The sequence below is a fragment of the Crocodylus porosus genome, unplaced genomic scaffold (assembly GCF_001723895.1).
Source record: "Crocodylus porosus isolate Cpor-Errol unplaced genomic scaffold, CroPor_comp1, whole genome shotgun sequence".
NCBI classification, from domain to species: domain Eukaryota; kingdom Metazoa; phylum Chordata; order Crocodylia; family Crocodylidae; genus Crocodylus; species Crocodylus porosus.
Window position 1 is genome coordinate 24,093,725 of NW_017728943.1, and position 6,294 is coordinate 24,100,018.

A 6,294-nucleotide genomic window follows, 5' to 3' on the forward strand; every position below is an offset into this window, starting at 1 on the left:
AAAATGGTTTATTTCAGAGTGTTGCATCAGTGTTTGCACATACTAGGCTTTCAGAGGAATTAAACTTGGTGTGCAATTCATTGTAAATTCCAGCAGGGGAAGCTGCATATCAATCTACCCCACTTCTTTCTTCCCTACTGAATTACAGCAGGTGGTGCATGTAAACAGTAATACACCACTCCTTACTCCCTTCTCACTCCTGAAACCAGCCCCCCTTCCAAGGGAGCCTCATGCTAACCTCCACCTTAGCTGTCCCCTGCTAAGCCCTGGACACCCTGAAACCATGTGAACTCCCACCCCTTGTGAACTAACCCACCCCTACATGAACTCCCACCCCTCTCTCATCCCCTCCCAAATCCCCTTAAAGGGTCCCCAAAAGGTTCCCTCTCCCCAAGCGAGGGTTCCCCATGCTAACCCGCGGTCATCACAGCCCCACCCCCAAGCCCACCCAGGGGGGAGTTGGGGACCGTCCATCGTCCCCTACCTGTTCAAATAGGTGCCCTGCCATTTGCAGACCCCTAGTTTCCAGTCTCCAGCAGGCAGTCCATGGCAGGGACCCCATGCCATGTTGCAATCCCCTCCCACACCCCCAAACCATGTGAACTCCCATATAAGAAAATAAATATAAATGAAAAAATATATATGAAATGTAATTTTTATTTATAAATGTATACATTTTACGGGGTGAGGAGTGGGTGGCTCACCAATTCCTTAGCCTCCTCCATGCTGCTGGTGTGGGGGGAAGGATGTACACCACCTGCGGTGGTGGTGGTAGTGCATGCCCCCCCCCCCCACAGACCATGGGATAATACATCACAGGGGGGTTGACTAAAAACTCGTGTCCATCCAACATTTTGTGTTCCATGTTTCTGGACTACGTTTCCCAGCATCCCCAGTGGTTGGGGCTTGGGACAGTTTCCATGGAGATCCCTGCTGCAGCTGTGCTGTGGTGGTATGAATACCTCCACATATGTGTGCGACTGTATCTGGTGTGTGGCACAGCTCTGTGCAATGTTGGGGTAGCTATAGCCTGCAGCACACCCACATCTTTCTGCCAGACCTAATGGCATGGCATGTAGATGCATCTCAGCATATTGAGAAACAAGGTGTATTAAATGGACAACTTTTCTGTACTCCAAAAAGCATTCTTTGCACTTTACTTGGACATAGTCTTAAAAGATGGCTAAAAAGCCGGCTGTCCTCCCAATAACCAAGGTAAATGACCACCCCTCACCAAAAAAACTAAGAAATCCTGTAGGCTGCTCACAGCCCCCCCGCCCACACACACACCTAGGCCAAAGAGAGGTTTAATTAGCCCTTTACAGGACATTGTCCATCCAGGGAGGTTAGGCTGCCTGGTGTTGGGCATTGAGTTATGCATGCCCCCCTGCCCCACCTGGCTGCCAGGCTGGAAACCCCCTTCTCCAGGCCAGGCAGCTGCTGTCTCTCCCCAGCTCACCTGTGCCTACAGACAAAAATGTACTGAAGACACAGATGTTTTCTGGTGTAAATAGACAAACTGGCCAGTGCTAGTTGTCAGCAGCATCCATAATATGTGTGGCCAGACAGTCCCATGCAAGGGCTGCACAATCAGCATCTCCATGCTGGTATTGGTGTGTGCTGCACTGCCCGCCCTCATCTTTGTCTGTTCACTGCCTCCCACGCTTTGTCAGCCCACGACTCACTGAAAACCGCCCCCCTGGTTTCACAAACATTGCCGGGCATGCAGGCTGCCACTATAAAAGTCATTATGTTTTCTAGTTCCAACTCAAGCCTGCAGTTCAGCGCCCGCCACTGTGCATTGAGGTGGCCAAAGGCACATTCAACACCCATCCTTCATTTTCTGAGATGATAATTGAAAGCCATCTTCTGTGGGTTGGTAACATGCCCTCAATAAGACTTCATGAGCCAGGGCTTGAGGGGGTAAAGTCTGCTATTATAAGCAGGGGGACAGCAACACCATGGATCATTGTTTTGGGGACTCCAGGTGAATAGTGTCCTTTCTCCATCAAACCAGGCAGAAGAGAGTTTCGTCATACACACTGCCTGCCCACCCCGTTGCAAACCAGCCCTGGTGATCCACGGTACTTGATTCCCGCCCCCCCCCCCCATTTTGGAATGGAGCGCCGTTTACTGCATTTGTAGTGCTAGATGAGCATTTCTGCCTCCTGCACCCCACTTTCCTCCCTTAACTCATTAGAATGATTTCTGTGCCCACCCCCTGCCCCAAGTTATAAGTCCATCATTCATTTTATTCATTGTGAAAAAAAGTTGTTATTTTGGCAGTCAAGGACATAGTGCTCTTGATTTGGTGGTACAGCAAAGCTAGAGGCAGTTTGGCTTGTAGGAAGAGCAGCCAGGCACAGACACTTGGGTATGATCATCATTGGGTTATAATAAGGCATTATTGAGCTTTCCAAATGGACAATGGGGCCCAATTTGGGTCAGGCTATGCTTTGTTTGTAAATGTTGCTGGATCACATTGCCCTGACTGCCAGTTCTGAGACATAATTGACACCTTCACAGTTATGAGAGTGTGAAATTTTCAAAAGGTTTCATTCAAGACAAGTCTATATAACAGTCCTGCCAAGCTGGCCAATGACCTTTCATGACTCTATTGTTGTCAGGATACCTTAGTTTTGACAACTTCTTGGGCACAAACAGCTTCCTGATGTCTCCAGAAAGCCAAGTCCAGCAGCATGCAGGTGACGGAGCAGGAGGGTAATATACCTATCAAATGGGGCCTCAACTGGATCCGGGAAGAAATGAAGGACTTGACTGACATTTGGTAGGAGGAAAAGATCATAGTGTAGCTAGAACATAGGAAGAATAAGCTGCTGTATACCGCAATAGCAAATGAAATGAAGGCATGAGGGCACAACCGGGACTGGACACAGTGCTGGAGCAAGATCGATGCCTTGAGATGCGTGTTTCATCGAGCCAAGGATGAGAATGCTTGTTCTGGGGCATGGCACATAATTTCTTCTTTCTACAACCAACTGTCCATCATTTTCTCCAAGGATATGAGTAAGGTTTCCTGTTTCCAGTTGTTTGGGACTGGCATTGTCCTGGAGAGCACACCTGAGACAGAAACCATGAACATGATGGAGCAATGGGGCAACTGCTCCATGGTGCTGGATGAGAGGGACACCCAAGAGGAGCTCCCCTCCTATTCTACTGAGTAGCACAGATGAGGAGGAGCAGGAGGACACCACTTTGGATACAGTACCACATCAGAGGTTCCTCCAAAGACCCAAAGAATGGTTTCTGTTCCCAAGATGCAAGAAGATTTGCGAGCAGGGGCTTGTAAGTATCAGGGCATGGGCATTATATCCATTTGCATCACTCTGGCAGGCACTGTTTTGGTGCCTGTGGGTTGAATGTGCTGGGCGTTACTGCATGTAGCACTGGAGTTGGGTCACCATCCTCTTGAACACTTGTGGGATGGAGGAAGGAAATTTCACCAGACCATGAACACTTTGTTTTCCTTTTCCTGTTACCAACTACCATGGCCAATGCCAGCTGGAGATGTGCCTCTGAACTGGGGACTTGTAAGTTCCATGGAATGGGCATTATATCCATTTCTGCCACTCTGGCAGGAACTGTTTTGGTGCCTGTGGGTTGGATGTGCTGGGGGGTTTAGTGCATGTAGCGCTGGAGGTGGATGAATGTTTGAGGGGTGGGGGAAGGATATTTCACCACACCAGGAAACTGTTTTCTTTTACCTTTTCCTTTTCATTTGCAGCTACCATGGCCAATGCCAGCTGGGGACATGCCTCCAAACCTTTGCCCCCACGTTGCACTGGAGAAGAGTGCTCTCCGGATTATCACCACAGGCAGCAATGCTCCAGAGAGAGCATGATGGAGGCTTTGGTGGAGGTGGCACAAACCCAAGTGGCCACCGCGGATGGCTGGCAGGACAAAGTCTGGGAGGTGTGTAGGTCTGATGAAGACTGGGAGAACTGAAGCATGGACAACACAGTAGAATTCAGGAAGCAGCTCCTAGATCACACAGGTCAGTTTCTTGACCTGTCCACACAATACTGTGTGGATGTGCAGCTGACACAAGACTTGATTAAGCATGCCCTGCAGTGAATGAACAAGCACACCATTAATAACTGGGTACTACCCCGAAAGTGCACAGTAGCTGAGCTCAGCTTGCTTCTGTCCAGGAAGTAGCCAGGACCATTACAGCTGAGCCTGTTCCCCCAGATGCAGGGCAGTCAACTGAGGGGTGCCCCAGTGCCAGCAGGGCAGGGGCACCACTGCAGTTCAGGCGGGCACCACAACAGGGAGCACAGCAGGGAAAGAAACCCAAGTTATACACTGTACCAAGTACTACACTGTCCCTATGTGTTGCTATTTTTAGCTCCTGTTTTACTAACTTCTGTTTCCATTACTTATGTGTGTTCGCCTTACTAAGCTTTCAGGTGGAATAAAGTTGCATTTTCCCCTGTCTGTCTGCCTCCTTTATTGGGAAGGAGTAAAAACGCTTGCCTTTGTGTGTGTGTGTGTGTGGTGGTGGTGTGAAGAAAGAAAACCCAAGCATTCCCTCAGACCCAGAGTGGTAACTTCAGTGCAATGGTGGGTGGAGTTGGAGTGGGGGAAGGGGGAAGAGCAGGGATAAACTTAACAAGCCCCTCTCAGCTTTTCCTGCTCCTGCTCCAGGGAGAACAAAGAGAGGGAGCTCATCCTGAATGGGTGATAATTGCCCTCTTCCAAATGTGAAGTGACTATGTTATATGCCACATTGCCCTGGAAAGGGGCAGCTCTGAAAGTGGCAATGGCAATCCTTATATGGAAGAATTGACCTAGACACTTCTGTTATACATACTGTCTTAGATAAGCATACAGCTTTCATGTGTAACCTTGAGGTGTTCTGTACCTGAGAGCTGTGCTCTCCTCCACATGCAGACTTTGCAACATGTCAGATTTTCAGAAAATGACTTGTGGCTAGCCCTTGGGACCCTGTGGGAGACCCTCCTTGGCATACCCATCAGTACATGGCTCATTTCTTACCTACACCTTTCTGGAGCTCTTTTGCAAAAAAAAATACCAGGATGGTGCCAGCGTATCTGCCCGACAGATTTTTTGCACTGAAATGAGGGTGCGTGGGGGGTGGTGAACTTTTCCTGACCCACTGAACAGCAGCCCGATAAACTGAGGGAACAGTGGGCGGGTTATGAGTTTGCTATATCGATACAAGATGTATGAGGCTGAGGAGAGAAGACAGCAGACCAGAGAGAGAAGAAAACAGCCAGCCAGGGTATGTAAGACTAGGGCAACATGGTCCTATGAATGTCTTGGATGTGTCCAAAGACAGTTGCCCAGTGGGGGCACAACAAGATGTACAAAGCCTGAGAACGATGCCTGGATACAACATCAGTACCTGCATAGTGTGGTTGAGGCATGTTAGTGTTAACTCGCAATGGTCCTACAATTGTCTTCCATAGAAACCATGCATGGTGGATGCATGGTAAAGTCCTATAAATCAAGTGGTTAGCAACCCATCCATAGTGGACACAAGATGGTAATGACCAATAAATCTTGTGGTTAGTGATGTATATGTCCACCATGCATGGTGGACATATGGTAAATTTGATAAATCTCATGGTTAGGTCCTGATTACTGTAGCTGTTACAGTTTGTTGCATCGGGCGGGGGGGGGGGGGGGGTGTAGGTCTGTCTGCCTGCCTGCTGCCTCTGTTCTCTGCCCCACTGTCCATGGGGTGCCCTCCCTGCTTGCTTTTCCCCAGATGTAACTTTTTCAGTTGGTTGCATGGTGACAGGAGGAGGCGGGTGCAGGTCTGGATCTGCCTGCCTGCCTGCTGCCTCTGTTCTCTGCCCCACTGGCCATGGGGGTGCCCTCCATGCTTGCTTTTACTGAAATGTAACTGCGTCAGTTGGTTGCATGGGGTGGGGAGGGTGTAGGTCTGTCTGCCTGCTCTCTTTGCTCTTTGCCCCCAATGGCCGTGGGGTCCCCCCTCCGTTTGCTTTTCCCCAAATGTAACTGTGTCACTTGGTTCCATGGGTTTACAAAGCTGAAGAGTGCTTACTGCTTCTTGCAAATTGTTTACCTTGAAAATTCTGTAATGGTTGTGTTGGTATTTATGTAAGTTAGGGTGAAGAAATCAGTAAAGGTTAATTGTGTAAAATCTGTCTCCTTTTCTTTCAATGTGTCTGCTAGTCTCACTTGCAAATAAATAGGTGCTTGAAACAGCAGGGAAGGTTGTTTAACTAATACTGGAAAGCCCAGTGAGTCCCCAAATGGCAACAGCATGGCACATGGTGGGGG

General features: G+C 49.0%; 1 long non-coding RNA gene across 1 annotated transcript; it reads left to right on the top strand.

The window, feature by feature from the left end:
* Positions 1 to 1,489: 1,489 nt before the first annotated feature.
* Positions 1,490 to 4,458, top strand: LOC109319156. Its single transcript, XR_002103387.1, has 2 exons — positions 1,490 to 3,551; positions 3,746 to 4,458. It is a non-coding gene; the product is annotated as an uncharacterized LOC109319156 (long non-coding RNA).
* Positions 4,459 to 6,294: the final 1,836 nt, after the last annotated feature.